This window comes from Arachis ipaensis, chromosome B09 (assembly GCF_000816755.2).
Source record: "Arachis ipaensis cultivar K30076 chromosome B09, Araip1.1, whole genome shotgun sequence".
Classification (NCBI taxonomy): domain Eukaryota; kingdom Viridiplantae; phylum Streptophyta; class Magnoliopsida; order Fabales; family Fabaceae; genus Arachis; species Arachis ipaensis.
Window position 1 is genome coordinate 20,652,762 of NC_029793.2, and position 21,071 is coordinate 20,673,832.

General features: G+C 39.3%; 1 pseudogene; it reads left to right on the top strand.

The window, feature by feature from the left end:
• Positions 1,459-21,071, top strand: part of LOC107615160 — a 57,055-nt pseudogene continuing 37,442 nt past the window's right edge.

Here is a 21,071-nt window from a genome sequence, read left to right on the forward strand (position 1 = left end):
ACCCTCATTTTCGGATAAAGGTTAGTTCTTTTCGTAACATGCTTTTCTATTTGCATGCCTTCATTTTGTAGATAGGTTGGTTTGTAGACTTCAGTTCCGTATTTCCTCCTTTAGAGACCGTGTTTTTTATTTTCTTTTTCTTTTTCCCTTGTAGGTTTTTTGCTACCTTTTTAAGAAAAAGAAATGGCTTCCGTAGATATCCTTTTTCAATGGGTTGATGTCACGGTCCTAGGGGAGGAACCCTCGGTCGATACTAAGTTTATCACCAACCTTCGCACTCACTACAGAATTTGTACTTCTGAGGATGACGAGCCGAAGTATGAATTGGTAGTCCCGGGTCCTGAAGACCGGGTTTGCTTTGGGAGGGTCAATGAGGCAGCCCCTCATTTTTTCTTTATGTATGAGTGTATGATCACCCGTTTGGGTGTTTTTCTTCCTTTTTCAAACTTTGAGATATCTGTTTTGCATCACTGCCGAGTTGCCCCTACCCAGCTTCACCCCAACTCTTGGGGTTTTTTGAAAATTTATCAATTTATTAGCCAAGCTTTGGAGTTCTCGACTTCTTTGAAGATTTTTTTCTATCTCTTCCATATGACCAAACCCTTCAGTGGGCTAAACAATAAGCAACAATGGGTGTCTTTCCGAGCCATATAGGGTCGGAGAGTTTTTACCCTTTTTGACGAATCCTTCCATGACTTTAAAAATTATTTTTTCAAAGTTCAAGCCGTAGAGGGTCACCATCCCTTTTTTCTGGATGATAATTCTTCTCCCCGATTTCCTTTATACTGGCTGGAGGCCTTCCCCTGCGAGAAATATGGTCTGGATGACCTGGATGAGGTAGAAGCAGCCATTGTGGGGTTCCTCCGAGAAGTGTGGGGGAGGGCCCCATACTTGGACACAAAAAAGTTTCTCCAGGGGTCTCCGACCTTTGTCTAGGCACAGCTAGGTAGCTTTTATTTGTTTGTTAGATTTCCGACTTGTTTGACTGACCTTTCCAACTTGTCTGATCTATCTGTTATTGTCTTTTCAGAGATGGCAAAGGCAAACGCTCAGGAGTCTTACCAAAGGGTCCAGGAGGCTAAAGCAAGGTCTCGCGCCAGGACTGGTGGCGCCAGGGCGGTTATCTATCCTCCTCCTCCTCCTCGGAACGTTGGGACTCCCTCTCAGCCCATTGTGATTTCTTCTTCAACTTTCTCTCAGCCGCCCCCCTCTGCCCGACCTTCTCCTGAGCCAGAGAATAAGAAGCGCAAGACCTTAGAGTCTGACTCTTCTGGTGAGGTGAAGGCGGATGCTCTTGCATTCGTCCGAAACAACATCTACCCCCAAGCTCGTATAAGCATGGATGATGTGTCTGTTCGTCACCACCTTACCACTCTGATTGAAGAGAGTCTCAAGGCGGCGGGAGTTTGTGGCAAACTCTTGGATATTTTTGAGAAGGCTCCTCTCAGCTCTTTAGGGATGACCTCGAGGGTCGAGGAGCTGGAAGGAAGGCTTCGTATATATCAAGAGCATGAGAGGGAGTTGAAGGAGGAAGTCGCCAAGCTGAAGGAGGAGAGAGATAACCTCCGGGAGAAGGGGAGGAAGTTGCAAGCCCAATGCAACATGGAGGTGGACTTGAGGAAAACAGCGCAGGGCAGCTATCAAAAGTTATTTGAAGATCTTGTGGCTGCGAAGAATGATCTGCTGAATTCTCGGAAGGCCTATGCCGAGTTGGAGGACTCTATCGCTGATGGCGCCGAGGAGGCTTGGAGGGTCTTTAAGGAGCAGGTCGGAGTCATTGCTCCTGACTTGGACCTTTCTCCTTTAGATCCCGACAAAGTCGTCATCGACGGTGCCATTGTGGATCCTCCTACCCCTATGATTGTTTCCGAGTCAGAATTGAAGACTCGGGGGCAGAGGATCATAGAGTCCCCTCCTCGTCCTAAGGACGCTCCGAGCTCTTCTACTGTTCCTCCGACTTCCTCTCCTATGGATGCCTCTCTTCCTGGTCCTGGCGGCGTTCTTCCCGACTCTGGTGGTGGTGATCCGTCTACTCTTCTTTCTAAAAAGTAATTTGTTGGCTATTTTGGGGGCCCGGCCTGTGGGTCCCCCCTTTTTTAAACTTCTTTATTTGTGTTGGTGGTGATGTTTTGAACAATTTGCTTTTGGCCTTATAAGGCCGTAAACAAAACATTTAAAATATTCCTTTTTTAATAAGGGTTTAAGTTAAAAATAAGTACCCTTTTTGGATGAGGATTTAAGTTACTTTATACGTGCATGCTTTTCTGATTTCGTTTTTTTTTTTTTTCGAATTCCCCTTGATCTTTTCTGGAAAACCTTTTCTTTGGCTTGTCTGTCTTTCTGAACCTTTTAGTTTCAAGGATCTTTAGAACAGCCTTTTAATTTTTCTTGGGTTTTTTCCTATCTCTTTCGTTATTCCTAGTACTCAATTTTGTTTTATTGAGTTTTTATGACTTATGTTATTTTTGCGATTCGTTTTCTGTTTCTACTCGGTCTTTTCATTCCGACTTGTGAGTCGGAACGTTTCTGAGTTTCTTACGATCACCTTTTATAACCTCTTTACACCGACTTGTACCTCGTCGTTTTATCCTGACGACCATCTAGGTCGGTTCATGGGATTTTCATGTTTTGTCGAGCTTAAGTCGGCGCGTTTCGTAGAAAGAGAAAACAACAAAGGAATTTAAGAGATATTTGTAAGATAAAAAGATCTTTATTAATTGGGGAGGTGCTTTATTGCTACTAAGGGTTTTTGACAGTCTATTTCCCTTAGCCTCTACTATGATGCCTCGTTAAAAACCCTTCTCTAGAAAAAACCCTTTGGTTTTGGGAAAAAATCATGAAGTTGGGAAAAGAGTACATCAGGGAGTAGAGTTCGCTTTTAGCTATAGTGCCTTTTCATATTACAAGCATGCCACGACCTTGGTAACTCGGTGTCGTCCAAGTCGGTTACTTTATAATAGCCCTTTCCTAAGACCTCATTGATTTTGTATGGTCCTTTCCAGTTTGCAGCGAGCTTTCCTTCTCCTGATTTGTTGACTCCAATGTCGTTTCTGATCAAGACTAAGTCACTTGGGGTGAATGCTCTTCGAATGGCTTTTTTGTTGTATCTTGTAGTCATCCTTTGTTTTAACGCTGCTTCTCTTATCTGGGCTTCTTCTCGAACCTCGGGAAGCAAGTCGAGCTCCTCTTTATGCCCCTGTATATTTCCGATCTCGTCATGGAGAATCACTCTTGGGCTTTGTTCGTTGACTTCTATTGGGATCATGGCTTCTACGCCATAGACTAGTCGGAAGGGTGTTTCTCCAGTGGCGGATTGGGGGGTTGTCCTGTAAGCCCATAGCACTTGTGGGAGCTCTTTGGCCCAGGCTCCTTTTGCATCTTGTAATCTTTTCTTTAGCCCTGCCAGTATGACTTTGTTGGCTGCTTCGGCTTGCCCGTTGGCTTGCGGGTGTTCCACCGAGGTGAACTGGTGTTTGATCTTCATACTGGCTATTAGGCTTCTAAAGGTAGAGTCGGTGAATTATGTTCCATTATCTGTAGTAATGGAATGAGGTATCCCATATCTTGTGATGATATTTTTGTAGAGGAACCTCCGACTTCTTTGTGCGGTGATGGTGGCCAGTGGTTCTGCTTCTATCCACTTTGTGAAATAATCTATTCCCACAATCAGGTATCTGACTTGTCCTGGCGCCTGGGGAAAAGGTCCTAACAAATCCATTCCCCATTTTGCAAAAGGCCATGGAGAAGTGATACTGATGAGCTCCTCCGGGGGAGCCACATGAAAATTTGCATGCATCTGGCATGGTTGGCACCTTTTCACAAATTCTATGGCATCTTTTTGCAAGGTCGGCCAGTAGAATCCAGCTCGGATCACTTTCCTGGCTAGTGACTTTGCTCCGAGATGATTTTCGCAGATCCCACTGTGGACTTCTTCCAACACTTCGGTGGTTTTTGAGGTCGGTACACACTTTAATAATGGTGTTGATATCCCCCTTCTGTAGAGGATATTTCTCACCAAAGTGTAATGTTGTGCTTTCCTTCGGATCTTCTTAGCCTCTTTCTCCTCCTTGGGGAGGATGTCGAATTTCATGTATTCGACCAAGGGGTTCATCCAACCGAGGTTTAATCCGACTATCTCAAGGACCTCTTGTTTGTCTTCTACTTTTACCACGGAGGGTTTCTGGAGAGTTTCTTGGATCAGGCTTCTGTTATTCCCTCCTGGCTTGGTACTTGCCAACTTGGATAGGGTGTCTGCTCTGCTATTTAGATCCCGAGTTATGTGTTTGACCTCGGTTTCTGCAAAGCGCCCAAGATGTTCCAGAGTTTTTTCCAAGTACCTTTTCATATTTGTGTCCTTCGCCTGATACTCTCCACTTATCTGGGAGGTTACTACTTGCGAATCGCTGTATATCATCACTTTTGTAGCACCGACTTCTTCCGCCAGCTTCAATCCAGCAATCAAGGCTTCATACTCTGCTTGATTATTTGAAGCTGAGAATTCAAATTTGAGGGAAACCTCTATTTGGGTCCCTCTTTCGTCCACCAATATTATGCCTGCACCGCTCCCTGTTTTGTTTGAGGAGCCATCTACATAGAGTTTCCATGTAGTTGGTCTTTCCTCTTGTTCTCCCGCGTATTCCGCAATGAAGTCGGTAAGGCACTGGGCTTTAATCGCCGTCCGAGTTTCATACTTCAAGTCGAACTCAGAGAGTTCTATTGCCCACTGAACCATTCTCCCTGCAACATCCGTCTTTTGGAGGATTTGCTTCATGGGTTGGTTCGTGCGAACTCTTATTGTGTGAGCTTGAAAGTAAGGCCGTAGCCTTCGTGAGGCTACTACTAAGGAGTAGGCAAACTTCTCTAGTTTGTGGTACCTTAGCTCAGGGCCTTGTCTGCTACAGATAAGTATAGGACGAGGTCTTCCCCAGCTATGGGTCGGGTCAGAATAGGAGGTTGGCTCAAGAATCTTTTGAACTCTTGGAACGCCTCCTCGCATTCCGGAGTCCATTCGAATTGACATCCCTTTCTCAATAAGGAGAACAATGGAAGGGATTTTAGTGCTGGGCTCATGCATCGGGATTTGGTTATACCCCGAGTAGGCGTCCATGAATGACAAGTATTGATACCCTGAGCTGGAGTCTACCAGGGTGTCAATACTTGGCAGTGGATAGGGGTCCTTGGGACAGGCCTTATTTAAGTCGGTATAGTCGACACACATTCTCCATTTACCATTTTATTTTTTGACTAGCACTACATTGGCTAGCCATGTTGGATACTTGACTTCTCTGATGAAGCCGGCTTCTAAGAGCGCTTGTACTTGCTCTTCTACTATTAGGGCTCGTTCTGGGCCGAGCTTGCGTCTTCTTTGTTGTACAGGTCGGGACCCCGGGTAAACCGAGAGCTTATGGGACATGAGCTTGGGGTCTATCCCAGGCATGTCGGAGGCTTTCCAGGCGAAGAGATCGGAGTTATCTCTTAGGAGCTTAGTCAACCCTTGTTTTAGGGTTTCCCCTAGGTTGGCCCCTATGTGAGTATTTTTTCCCTCCTCTTTGCCGACCTGTATCTCCTCTGTTCTTCCTCCCGGTTGTGGACGCAGCTCTTCTTTGGCCCTTGTGCCTCCGAGCTCTACTGTGTAAACTTCTCTGCCTTTTCCTCTCAGGTTTAGGCTTTCATTGTAGTATTTCCTTGCCAATTTCTGATCTCCCCTTACCGTTGCTATCCCCGCTGAGGTCGGAAATTTCATACAGAGGTGAGGAGTGGATACCACCGCTCTGAGTCGATTAAGGGTAGCTCTGCCAATTAAAGCATTATATGCTGACCCTACATTGATGACTATGAAGTCTATGCTCAGAGTTTTTGATTTTTTTCCTTTTCCAAAGGTGGTGTAGAGGGGCAAAAATTCTAGTGGCTTTATTGGCGTGTCACCTAGTCCATATAAGGTGTCGGGGTAGGCTCTTAATTCTTTCTCATCCAACCCTAGTTTGTCGAAAGCGGGCTTAAAAAGAATGTCCGCTGAGCTTCCTTGGTCTACTAGGGTTCTGTGGAGATGAGCATTTTCTAGGATCATAGTTATTACCACTGGATCATTGTGTCCAGGGATTATTCCTTGCCCATCTTCTTTTGTGAATGAAATGGTGGGGAGGTCGGGTGACTCTCCTCCAACCTGGTAGATTCTCTTGAGATGTCTTTTGCGAGAGGATTTGGTGAGTCCCCCTCCCGCGAACCCTCCTGAGATCATATGGATATGTCTCTCCGGGGTTTGTGGTGGTGGGTCTCTTCTGTCCACATCGTCTCGCTTTCTCTTCCCATGGCCGTCCGACCTTTCTATGAGATATCTGTCAAGCCGACCTTCTCTAGCCAGCTTTTCTATCACATTTTTGAGGTCGTAACAGTCATTTGTGGGATGACCATATATTTTATGGTACTCACAGTAGTCGCTGCGGCTCCCCCCTTTTTTATTTTTAATGGGTCTGGGGGGTGGCAGCCTTTCGGTGTTACAAATCTCTCTGTATACATCCACTATGGAAACTTTCAGAGGAGTATAAGAGTGATATTTTCTTGGTCTATCGAGACCGAGTTCTTCCTTCTTCTTGGTTTCCCTCTCCCTCTCTTTTGTTGAGGGAGGGTGTCCAGGTCGCCAGCTCAGGTCTCTCAACTTGGCATTTTCCTCCATGTTGATGTACTTTTCAGCTCTTTCCTGTACATCACTTAGAGAGATGGGGTGTCTTTTGGATATGGACTGTGAGAAGGGACCTTCTTTGAGCCCATTGACTAACCCCATTATGACTGCCTCGGTAGGCAGGTCTTGAATCTCTAAACATGCTTTGTTGAACCTTTCCATATAGGCTCGTAAGGATTCTCCGACCTCCTGTTTTATTACCAGGAGGCTTGGTGCATGTTTTACTTTGTCTTTCTGGATAGAGAACCTCATCAAGAATTTCCTTGAGAGGTCTTCAAAACTGGTAACCGACCTCGAGGGGAGGCTGTCAAACCACTTCATCGCTGCTTTTGACAAGGTTGTCGAAAAAGCTTTGCATCGCGTAGCATCAGAAGCGTCAGCCAGATACATCCGACTTTTAAAGTTGCTCAGATGATGCTTTGGATTAGTGGTTCCGTCGTAGAGGTCCATATCGGGGCTTCTAAAGTTTCTCGAAACTTTTGCCCTCATTATGTCCTCACTAAAAGGATATTCCCCTCCTAGGGGCGACTCTTCTCTACTATCACGGGAGTTCCGACCTTTGAGGGAGGATTCTAGCTTTAAGAGTTTTTCCTCTAACTCTTTTCGTCGATCCATCTCCTCTCTTAGGTGCTTTTCTATCTCCCTTTGTCGCTCCCGTTCCTGTTCTAGTTGTTCCAAACGATTTTGGTGGACATGGACTAATCCCATAAGCTCAGTTGCATGGGACTGTCCATCCTTCTCTGACTCACGGCCTTCTGAGGAATTCACCTTCGGGGTTTTGACTCCGGAGGTTCCTTCTTTGTGTTGATCGTTGGTTTCCTGATGGAGGGTTAGGTCCGCGTCATTATTTCCGGTATCCATATTCTCTTGTTCAGAATCTGTTTCCACATGACCCTCCTCGGGGGATCTGTCCGCCATCACTGGTTGATCTCTCGAGTCCCCGGCAACGGCACCAATGTTACGGTAAGTAACCGGAGATTAATGGGCTGGATGGCGTTGGTTGGCCCAATCGTTTGGGGGAGGAAGCCTTTGAGAGGGTCTGCGCCTTGAAGGCCTCCGTCCGACTTGTGAGTATGGATGAATGGGGGGTGGTACCTGCAAGGACACTCCGATGCCTAAGTCAGCAAGAGTGTTAGCAGGTCTAGAGAGTATTGGGACTTAGAGATACCTGAAGGTGTCAGTGTATTTATAGTGGTGATCCAATAACCACCGTTAGAGTAGTGCCACTTTTCTAGGGTGTTAACCGTCCCTTTATCTTAGGAAAGTTAAGATATGACTCGTGGAAGTGGTTAGAGAGATTCTAGGGGCAGTTACTCATTCAAATGAGTGCTTATCTGCCAGTTAACCCTCGTTCCCGACTTCTTTAGAGCAAGTCGAGACGGGTACCGAATTCGTAGTGGCTGATCTGGTGAAAGGTGAGGTCAACCCTTTGGGTTGGGCCTTTTTACTTAGACCCTGGGCCTTAATCGTTGGGCCAGGATATGAACACTTATCAATGCTATGATTTCGTAAGCGTCTATAAAAAATTCTTGATCACATGTTTAACTTTAATTTCAAATATTAAAATTTAAATTTTTTATATACAAGTGAAGAAAATAAGAGAGGAGTATGAAAAATTGAATAAGGCAGAGATGAGCATATGGAAATGTTGTGAACTTCTTGATAAAATAGTGGATGAAAGTGATCCTGATTTAGATGAATGTCAAATTTAACATTTATTGGAAATAGCTGAAGCTATAAGAAAGGATTACTCTGATGAAGATTGGCTTCACTTAACTGGCTTTATCCATGGTACACTTTAATATAATTGATTTTAAAAATTAATTTATAATGTTGTACTTGCATTGTTAATTAATTATTATGCCACAATTAATTTAATCAATTTGTTTGGATATAGATCTTGACAAGGTGCTTCTGTTTTCTAGTTTTGGAGAACTTCCCATAATAATAATAATAATAATAATAATAATAATAAATTTTTTATTTGAAATATCTTATTTAATCTATACTCACCAATCATGTACAGGTGATATATTTCCAATAGGTTGCAGATTTGATGAATCCAATGTCCATCACAAGGTAAAAATCTATCCAAATTTTGTTTTCTTTAATTTTAGTTAGGGTGCAGAGAAACTAAGATTATGAAAATTAATTTTACAAACTAACATATATTTATTTATATGTTGAATTTTTTTATAATTCAGTATTTCAAAGAAAATCCAGAACACTAAATATGGGATTTATTCTGAGAAATGTGGACTTAACAATGTGATGATGTGATGGGGACATGATGATCATCTTGTAAGCATCCCATCAAATCTTAAATCATATAATTTAATTATTTCACATATAAATTTCAAATAAATTAAAGGTTTGAAATTTGGGTGTTGTCTATATACATAGGTGGCAAAGGGGAACAAGACTACTCTGCCCTCAGTTGCTTTGTTCATTATTAGATACCATTCATTCTATGGTAAGTGCCCAATTAGAAACTAATTAAAGTTAAAATTTTGTAAATTCATATAACTAATTATTCAAATGATTAATTCATAATTCATAATTTTACTATTTGGTAGATTATGATTTATTTTGCAGCATTACATAAGGAAGGAGCATATAAGAACGTGATGAATGATGAGGTTGAGACTCGAAAAATATTATTTATTTATTAGTGTCTCTTTTTTTGAAGTTAGCTTTAATTTTGTCCGTAGCAGCTGCATCAGTTGAAAGAACTTTTTTTACTATGAATGTCATAAAGAGTCGGCTTCGTAACCGTATAGGAGATAAATTTTTAAATGATTGTTTAGTGACATATATAGAAAGAGAGACATTTGATTGTATTGACTCAATCTTTTCAAAATATGAAATCTAGAAGAATGGTGTAACACCCTACCACACAAACCTTTACGCATAGGACGTAAATCAGAGGTGGCGAGATGTTACGACCTCTAAAAATAAAAATAATTATATAATATAGTTGGAAGAAGTTGTAACTAGGAGCCTTGAAAAAGGGAGCTAAACAAAAGCATAACAAAAATCGCGTCGCACTCGAACGGTTAAGCTTAAAATAGATATGCAAGATTGAAAGGAAGGATAAACTATATATATTGAACGGAATTCCAAAAGATACAATTATCAAGCTCATGACTCGTTTCTCCAAGTCGACCTTTAGGAGGGAGAAACATAAAATATAAGCAGAGAAGAATCTATATACATATATACAAAGCATAAAACAAAATACAATAATTCCAAAATAACCAACTTCGCTTGCAGAGAAAACTCCAGACGCTTACCGAGGTGCCTTTCGACCTGTATCTGAAAACAACAATATATGTATGGAATGAGAACCGGAAGTTCTCAGTATGGTAAATATGCCAACGTACATAATATATAAGGTTCCGAGAAAGCCAGAGGCAATCTTAGAACTCCGACACTCAGATTTAAAACTTAGAGTTATACATTAAACAAAAAATCAGGTAAACTATCTAAGGTACTTAGGTTCTAATCCAAATATAACCTAACACTTCAATCTCACTCTCCTCCAACCCTCCGAATCACCGGTGGAATAAGCCTCGTCACACCTTCACCCACGAGGGATCTCTCAGTTGCAGAGACATACAATACAGACAAGCAAAATAAAGATAGGATATTACAACAAATAGCTTAGATAACAATTAATAACAGTTAAGCAATTAGGCAAACCAAAATAATGCACACTCAAATAAATCATACAAATGCACATGATGCATGCCTGTCCTACTGGCCGTGAGCTCAGGCGTCGATTAAACTGCCAGAACCAAACAGATCTGGTAACTAGTCTGGATATTGTCTCTAGGTTGCGCATCCCCAAGAGGAACACAAACGAAGGAGAGTGTCTTTCCACCTTCTCCTAGAGGAATTACGAAGGAGAATTCCTTTTCACATCGAAGGAGTGTGCCTTTCTACCTTGCAACGAGAGAAAAACTTGGGAGAACAATACGAAGGAGAGTGCCTTTCCACCTTTCCTATATCCACATCAAAATAAGAGAGGGAATCTTTTATCTTCAACTTGCCAACCTCGTGAGTGGGATGAAATCTCCGACCTCATCGCAGGTGGGATAAAACTATTACCCTCACGAATTCATGATGCACCAAGCAAGCGGGACTACATTACCGTCCTTGCCAGGAAATCAATAAACTTTAAATTCACAGTAACAAATCATACCCCATCATTTTCATTAGAATCAACCATCATAGTTTTCCATACATAATACAATCACAATTCATTATCATTCTCACCATCTTTATCAATCCCTCTCTCTTTCACCATTACTATTATCTCATTGCTTAGTTATTCACTCTGCCATTCCTCCTCAATATCTCCTCAACCTATTCGACATATTCACCTTCATTCTAATGCTTAAAAACTCGCTATCAAACCCTAAATGGATATTAAAGAGGTTTGGAAAATCATAGGAATGGTTGATAGTTCAAAAATGGTAAATTTCCATAAAACAGTTATTTTGAAGGTTTACAAGCTTGTCGGGAAGGTCGAACAGTGAAAAACAGAGTTTTAGTCTAAAACAGGGTGTTGTGCGTACACATCATTGATGTGCGTACGCACGCACCAGAAGAACTTTCCAGCCTATGCGTACGTACAACTAGCAAAATCCTCAGAGTGTGCATACGCACACCCCCTCGTGTGTACGTGATAGTGAAAGAATTGTCGTGTTGTTCTAGAATTTCTCTTATAGAAATAAGAACTTCGTTGTAAGCATAGCTCCAAACCAACAAATAATTCTCACATAAAAAATTTGAGTTGTCACAAGTACAAACCTCAATAAAAATTAACTGAAGTATTTAAACCTCGGGTTGTCTCACAAGAAATTACAATGAAGTGATCAATTATTGGCTATGAAGAACAAGGTGGTTTGATTTTCAATTGACAAGAAAATATAATAACAAGAAAGTAAATGACAAGAAGTAATGAAAGAAAGGAAAGAACCCTTGGCTAGATTTAGATAATTGAGATTACCATCCTTGTCTACAAACCAAATATTGACAATTACGAGAGACCAACCCATTAAGTCTACTCCTATGCTTGAAATAAGTATAATGTCTACCTCAATGCATTAAGTACATCAGATAGGCTTGATCAACATCAATCCATAAGTCTTAACCTAGCTACTAATTGACTTAGTAGTAGGCTAGAGTCAATGGTAATCAAATTGACCACATAAGGTTCTCAAATCACAAATTCAATGAGATCCAATGACTCAAGGTCACCCAATTCCCTTAGCCTAGGACAAGAGTAAAGAGAACTACTCAAAAATTAGAGGAAATATTTTATCAAACATTTAGAGTGCAATAAAAGTAAACATCATCAAATGCAAGAATTAATAATAATCATAACTAACAAAAGCAAGAACTCAATAATGGCAACTAAGGTTAACACCAAAAGAACATCAAATATCAATTTGCATTAAAAGAGATCCAAATCCAACAAGAGTTCATTAACATAAAAGAGGCATAAAGGAGAAATTAACACGAGACTAAGAAGATTAAACTATTATAGCATGAAAATGTAAAGGAAACAAGATGAGAACAATAAATTGAACCTAGATCTAAGATGGAAATAAGCCTAAGAACCCTAATTCTAGAGAGAAGAGGGAGCTTCTCTCTCTAGAAACTAAACTACATGATGCCAAGCTACAACTAAGTGCTCCACCTTTGCTCAATCTTCAATTCTGCATGAAATACCCTCATAAACGAATTGGACTTGGGCCTGGACAGCTCAGAAATCGCCCCCAACAATTTCATTTTAAGTGAGTCACGTGCCAAGCGTCACGCGTACGCGTGGGTGACGCGTGCGCGTGGCATGCAAATCTTCAACGCACGCGTACGCATGAATAACGCGTGCGCGTGGCCCTCAATTCTCCAAATGCTCATTTCTTCATGAATTCTCTATTTTGCATGTTTTTCTCTTCATTTCTTCCATCCAATATTTGCCTTATGAACCTTAAATCACTCAACAATCACATCAAGGCATCGAATGGAATTAAAGTGAATTAAAATCACCAATTTAAGGGCCTAAAAAGCATGTTTTTACACTTAAGCACAAATTAAGGGAGAATTATAAAACCATGCTATTTCATTGAATAAAGGTGAGAAAATGTGATAAAATTCCCTAAATTAAGCACAAGATAAACCACAAAATTGGGGTTTATCAAACCTCCCCACACTTAAACTAAGTATGTTCTCATGCTAAACTCAAGAAAGAAACAAAGGGTATCAACATTTATTCAATGTAAACTACCTAAATGCAACTACCTATATGCAATCTATCTAAATGAATGCAAGTACTTGGTCAAAATAAATCAATTCCCAAGAAAGCATATACAAGTACAAGGGCTAAAGCAATAGCAATCAAAGCAAACCCACAATTGAATTGAGTTATTGAAATATTTTTCAAACTTGCAAGAAAAGATGGTCATGGGTGGAAGCATGTAATTGAGTGATCGAACCCTCACTGGATGTGTATCCGCTCTAGTCACTCAAGTGTATGGGGTTGATTCACTCAATTCTCCCATAATCATGCTTTCTAATATTTGTTTTTCATCTAACAATCAACAATTATTTTATGCATGCATACAAATATCATGAGGTCTTTCCATAGGTTGTAATGGGGTTAGGGTCAAGGTAAGATGCATATGGTCAAGTGGACTAGAATTTGAATCTTTGATAAGCTTAAACTTCCCACCTAACCTATATAACAACCTATACAATTTCGAAGCTAACCTAGCTACCCATTCTTCACTTTTTCACATACTCATGCATTCTCTTTTTGATCACCACACCTATGCATTGATTTTTATTGAACTTCATTTTAGGGCATTTTATCCCCCTTTTTATTGCTTTTCTTTTTCTTTCTTTTCTCTATTTTTTTTCTTTTCTTTTTATTTTCATTAATTTTTTTCAAACTAAACTATATATATACAAAAGCATCAATACATATGATTTAACATTTAATTGATACATGAGTATGCACCCAATTCCTGTAATTTTCAACAAAATCGTAAAATACACTTTTATCTCTACCCAATGTTCCCAACTCTCCCAAAATCAAATGATAAATACTATCACTAGCCTAAGCTAATCAAAGATCCAAACAAGGGACATTTATTGTTTTTTGCTTAAAGGCTTGTAATGTGCTAAAATTAAGAACAAATGGGTTTAGCATAGGCTCAAAGTTGGCTAACAATGGAAGATAAAAGGTAGGCTATTAGGTAAGTGAGCTATTTAAAACAATGGCCTCAATCATATAAGTGCATTCATATACAAAATAATGGACATAAATAATCAAACAAACTAAAGATTACAATCATAGAAAGAGAATAATGCACACAAGAATGAAAATAAGTGGTTATATAACGTAACCACACAATTAGGCTCAAATCTCATATGCTTGTGTTCTTAGCTCAAAGACATGATCCAAAATGTATGTAATTCAAGTAAGTTCTAAATTTTTTTTTCAATCAATTGGGGTGCCCTATAGATAAATTCCTTGAAAATTTTCATTATTTTGACTAAGCTTATTATATATATATGCAAAACAAGAAAATGCAACTAAAAATCCTAGAAGACCTAAAAATGAAATGTAAAAGTGTTGGCATTAGAAACTTGTCACCCAAAAACGCCGATTGATCGGACGACCTCCCCACACTTACAAGTTTGCACCGTCCTCGGTGCACTCAAAGATGAGCAAGGGGGTATGGCGACTTCCCGAGTTGCCACCTTTAGCTGGTGGATCAACCGGTTGCTGCGTGTTCTCCCGCTTCTATTTTTTTGCTTATGGTGCATCAGTCATGAAAAATGGAGAATAACACCGTAAGATGAAAAAAAATACAAAAGCAAGAAAGCATAAATTATTGGAATGAGGTAAATCACTAGAATGAAGTGAGTGAATTAGTGTGACATTAATGAGAAAATAGGTGTGTGAATTCTAAATTAGGTGCCCTTTAGAACACATACACTATCATAGAGATCTATGTCACAATTACACAAAGAAAGTATGCACGTCACTCATTCTAGTGTGATTGAAATACTTTAAAAGACTTGTAGGTTAAGGCAACCAAACAAGTAGTGAAGAAGCATAAAAGCATTCAAGCGAAGTCAAGCAATTGTGAAATTGGATAATGAATGGATATTGATTGATGTGCAAGGTAACTTTAATGAACAAGATGGAATGTGAAACTTACACATCAAACAATGACACATATTGAAGTTTATTTGTAACACCTAAGTGACATAGAGGTGGAGCACATGGGTGCTATGGAACTTAGAAAAAAGAAGATAGAAGTGAAAATCAATCACATAGCAAGCATGGTCCACAAAGCTTGAAAAGCTCAAAAATATGTCCCTAGATAAGCTTTCGATCCAATTCCACAATCTCAATGCATGAAATAGATGGTATGAATAAGGGGCAATCCTAAACAAGCATCACCTAACAAAAAAATGCATTGATAATGTACAATTGCCTAACAATGGATGATGAATGCATGGCGGCCAAAACATGCAATTCAAAAGATTTAAGATACTTGGAGGTAATGTACAAGTACTTGGTATTCAAAACATTAAGCATTAAGAACTCGAAACCAAGTAACAAAATTTTACCCTCAACAAAGAATCCAACAATGAATATCAAAAATAGTTATGCTAAAATAGCATTCAGTTAATAATAAGCAGCAATAAACAGTAAACAAGATTAATAATCCAACACTTATAATGAAACAGAAAAAATAAACATGAAACAAACTAACTAAATAATTAACTAATCAACTAACTAAAAGAAATTGTGTTATATGGTGTTTGGTAGTGTTGGGTGATGGTTGAAGGGTGGAAAGAAGAGAAGAGAAGAGAGAAGAAGGAAAGGAATGGAAAGAAGAGAAGAAAAGAAGATCGGTGATGCAGGGCATCCCACGTGTACGCGTGGAGTGACGCGTGCGCGTAGTGAGGTGAAATGGGAGCGACGCATACGCGTGGATCACGTGTACGCATGGGTGAGGCGTACGCGTGGGTTGGCTTGTGCAAAAGGCATAAATCTAGCCTATTTTACGCACAACTCTCGGGTTTTTGGCTGGGAGGTGAAAATTTGGGATCCACGCGTACGCGTAGACGATGCGTGCGCGTGGATGGTTGAAAAACTTGGTGTCACGCGTACGTGTGGATGGTGCATTGTCTTTCAAAATTTTTCTATCTTTTTGCACCAAACTAAGCATTTCAAGCCTCCAAACAGCTACCAAAATACCATAAAACTTTATTTAACATACTAGACTCCCAAATAAACTCGACTAACTAAGCAAAACATGAAATTAAACTAATTTTTACCAATATTTACAAAAAGAGAGAAAGGGAAAGATGTTACCATGGTGGGGTGTCTCCCACCTAGCACTTTTGTTTATTGTCCTTAAGTTGGACTTATGGGGGGCTCTTAATTAGGGTGGCTTATGTTTGAATCCATCCTTGAACATCCACCAATGCTTGGACTTCCAGTAAGCTCCATCATTCAAAATTGATATCTCCAAGCCTTGAGGGAGTTCTCCACAAACCATGAGCTCCCAAAATTGATCCTCCTCTAGTAATCCGGGATCCCACACTTTGTTTTTACACCCGTCTTCAAATTGATCATGGTGATTCCCTCCGGGTGGTAGAAAAGTTGAATTCTTACTAAGGCACCAAGTAATCCCCCTAGACCCATCAAATTGAGAACTACACCAAGTCATGCTCCTCAACTTTGAGCTTCCAACCATAATGAGCCTAGATTTACAACGCCAACCACTAAACATCCTCCTCTTACGTTTAATTCCACAAAGCGCCCTAAGTTGGCCATCCGTCTCAAGAATACCATATTCAAGTGGGATAATAAAGCTAAGAGTTAGAAGTTTTACCCACTCAAATGAAGGATTGGATGGCAACCTAGGTGGAGGAGTTCCAAATGATCTTGATAAAGCGTGTTCCACTCATATCCATCCTCTTCTAGAGGCTTCCACCACTGGCAAGGCTCTTCAAGCTCTACCTCTTGCCAAGCTTCCTCAAGTTTAAGCTCTTCCTCACCAATGTCTTCTAGCTCTTCCCCATCACTCAAATCATAGATAGGAGGTTTAATGAAATCTACCTCATCATCAATTCCAAGCATAGTGGGGAAGGATTCATCAAGCTCAAAAAGATCATATGTTGATGCGGAATCATCATATATAGGAGGACTTGTTGCTTGCCTAACTTCTTCTAAACCTTCTTCTTGGTAGCTTTCTTCCAATTCCATCTCATCTTCATTGCTTACCAAGGGCATGGGAGGTTGTGCATCTTCTTCTTTAATCTCAATTTCAAGCTCAATGAAAGAGGATTCAATTATAGATAAGAAATTTGCAATGATTGAATCCATCTCCTGATCAACTCCTTCAAAGTCTTCAACCATGATATGACTTGGAGGGTGTACACTCTCCTCCTCAACACCAATTTCATACTTCATGGCAGAAGGCTCTTCAACTTGTGATTCTTCCATGTACTCAACATATCCTAAATCTCCAACCACTACTTCCTCTTGTTCAATAATCTCTACCTCCTCCTCTTGTTGCACTTCTTGTCTCAACTCCTCTTCTCCACCTTGAAATTCTAAATTCACTCCCTCACTAAGCTCTTTGGTTGCTTCTCCACATTCAACAATAAGAGTGTCTTGATCGTGTAGGCTTAGGCGGGCTGAGACCATGTTGCTGACGGCTTCCATCACAATAGCAATCTTGGTTTCTATCTCCTTGAACGCTTTTTCCGTCTCCTCTTGTTGCCTTAGGATACAAGATCTAAAGTCTCCTTGTTCTAGAATGAGGACATGGAGACCTTCGTTCATTAGGGGCGGTGGTTGGAGAGAGGGTTCATTGTTTGAAGGAAAGGTATTGTGGTTGGAAGATGGTTCATATTGGTGAATGTCTTGAGGCGGTGTATAGGAAAATTGTGGTTCTTGGGAGTATTGGTGTTGGAATGGTGGTGGCTCTAAATATGGTGATTGGTATGGTGGATATGGGATAGGATTATATAGGGGTGAATGGTGGTATGAGGCTTGTGAGTATGGTGGATGGCTATATTGAGGAGTGGGATCATATGCATATGATGATTGTGGTTGACAATCGCAATAAGGGTCATCACACACATTAGATTGATATGCATCTTCGGCTGGTTCTTGCTCATAATACATTGGTGGGGGTTGTTGCCATGAAGTTTGATTAAATGCTTGAGGCTCTTTCCACCTTTGATTGTCACATCCTTGATGCATGTCACCATTGTAATTTCTATCTCTTACAACATAGTTGTAACCACACTCATAGCCAAAGTGATGAGAATTCATAGTATAAGGAGAAAATAAGAACAAAAACTAACAAGAAACAAAGAGAACAAAATCCTACAACTAGCAAAAACTAACAAGCAAACCAAAATTCAAGCTATTCACAATATATACAATAGCCAATAACATAGCACCATTACAAATCCCCGGCAACGGCGCCATTTTAAAAGTGAAAGAATTGTCGTGTCGGTCTAGAATTTCTCTTATAGAAATAAGAATTTCATTGTAAGCATAGCTCCAAACCAACAAACAATTCTCACATAAAAACTTTGAGTTGTCACAAGTACAAATCCCAATAAAAATTAACCGAAGTATTTAAACCTCGGGTCGTCTCACAAGGAATTGCAATGAAGTGATCAATTATTGGCTATAAAGAACAAGGGAGTTTGATTTTCAATTGACAAGAAAATATAATAACAAGAAAGTAAATGACAAGAAGTAATGAAAGAAAGGAAAGAACCCTTGGCTAGACTTAGATAATTGAGATCACCATCCTTGTCTACAAACCAAATATTGACAATTACGAGAGACCAACCCATTAAGTCTACTCCTATGCTTGAAATAAGTATAATGTATACCTCAATGCATTAAGTACGTCAAATAGGCTTGATCAACATCAATCCATAAGTCCTAACTTAGCTACTAATTGACTTAGTAGTAGGCTAGAGTCAATGGTTATCAAATTGACCACATAGGGTTCTCAAATCACCAATTCATTGAGACACAATGACTCAAGGTCACCCAATTTCCTTAGCCTAGGCCAAGAGTAAAGAGAACTACTCAAAAACTAGAGGAAACATTTTATCAAACATTTAGAGTGAAATAAAAGTAAACATCATCAAATGCAAGAATTAATAACAATCATAACTAACAAGAGCAAGAACTCAATAATGGCAACTAAGGTTAACACCAAAAGAACATCAAATATCAATTTGCATTAAAAGAGATCCAAATCCAACAAGAGTTCATTAACATAAAAGAGGCATAAAGGGGAAATTAACATGAGACTAAGAGGATTAAACTACTAGAGCATGAAAATGTAAAGGAAACAATATGAGAACAATAAATTGAACCTAGATCTAAGATGGAAATAAGCCTAAGAACCCTAATTCTAGAGAGAAGAGGGAGCTTCTCTCTCTAGAAACTAAACTACATGATGCCATGCTACAACTAAGTGCTCCACCTTTGCTCAATCTTCAATTCTGCATGAAATACCCTCAAAAACGAGTTGGACTTGGACTTGGGCCTGGGCAGCTCAGAAATCGCCCCCAGCGATTTCACTTTAAGTGAGTCACGTGCCAAGCGTCACGCGTACGCGTGGGTGACGCGTGCGCGTCGCTGACCAAAACTCCTACTTACGCGTACGCGTGGCATGCAAATCTTCAACGCACGCATACGCGTGGATGACGTGTGCGCGTGGCCCTCAATTCTCCAAATGCTCATTTCTTCATGAATTCTCCATTTTGCATGCTTTTCTCTTCATTTCTTCCATCCAATACTTGCCTTATGAACCTAAAATCACTCAGCAATCACATCAAGGCATCGAATGGAATTAAAGTGAATTAAAATCACCAATTTAAGGGCCTAAAAAGCATGTTTTTATACTTAAGCACAAATTAAGAGAGAATTACAAAACCATGCTATTTCATTGAATAAATGTGAGAAAAGGTTATAAAATCCCCTAAATTAAGCACAAGATAAACAAAAAAATTGGGGTTTATCAATACGCACGAGCAAAAACACACTTGCTGGTCCGTGCGCGCACACACTAGCGTACGTACGCACGCTCACCAGAAATCCTATTTTTTGCAACTTAGGAAAAATTCAGTTTTCTACACCTAACTTCCAACATCCATAACTTTCTCTACAAAACTCCAATTTCTACAAACTTTATAATGTTATAAAGCTCTTGAAATTATCTTAATTTTGAAATAAAATTCACTCAAATCCAAAATATGAAACTCAAATTATGTACCGCCAAATTTGGTTAAAAATCAAATTTTACTAAAAATCACCAAACCTCCTCTTTTACCAAATTCTCAATCCTAAACCAAAATTTAATAACCCAGAACAATATCAAACAAACTCAAAGCAATTCCATATCCATCTCATTCCCTTCCACAACATTCCAATACTCAATTTTACCAATTGTAACCTAACAATTAATAGCCAACACAATATAATTCATCAATAAATCATTGCAAAATTCATAATCATTCATCAATTCTCATCAATCACCACAATCATTAATTATCACACATTTACATAAGTAGATTTAATATATCCATCAATTCACTAAACCTTAACGAGTTCACATAGTTCAACTTATCATACGGTCAACTACGAGAAACTAAAACTATATCTTGGTTGATTTCTTCCTAAGATCGGAGCACCTTAAAATGACCTCTACCACAAGTTCCAAATCTCCAACTCCTTACCAAGTGAAATAACCGCTTCTAAGGTTCAAGTCAAGCATCCCACCACCACCAATTTGATTCTAAGTCATACAATTTAATCTAACATCATTTAATTTTATTATAATCAACGTAGAGTTTATGAATATCAATAATTTACAAGAGTTCAAAGATTCTTTACCATTAATAATCAAAACAATACTAATATATACTAATTAAATAACAATATATTTTTTTTTAAAAAAAAATTGAGAGGGAGAAGGCATGGTCATTATAGATCTTTTATAAATTGATAAGAACCTACCTAATAATTTGGTAAAATTATAAATATCAATCAAATAATTAAACCTAAAATATATTCACTAATATAGTAATGTGTCAACTGAAAGCATCCATATACCTTGAGTAATTGAACAACAACGTACTCTACTAACTCGTGAATAATTATGATGCAAAAAAGTTTTTTATTTTTATGAAAATTAAATTTCTATGTTAAACATAAAAGAAAAAATTATTGTTCTAAGAAGTTATGAAGCTTACTTCAAATCGAAACATAGTTAACTACTAAATCCTTCTTGTTAAAGTATATTTAGAGATATCATAT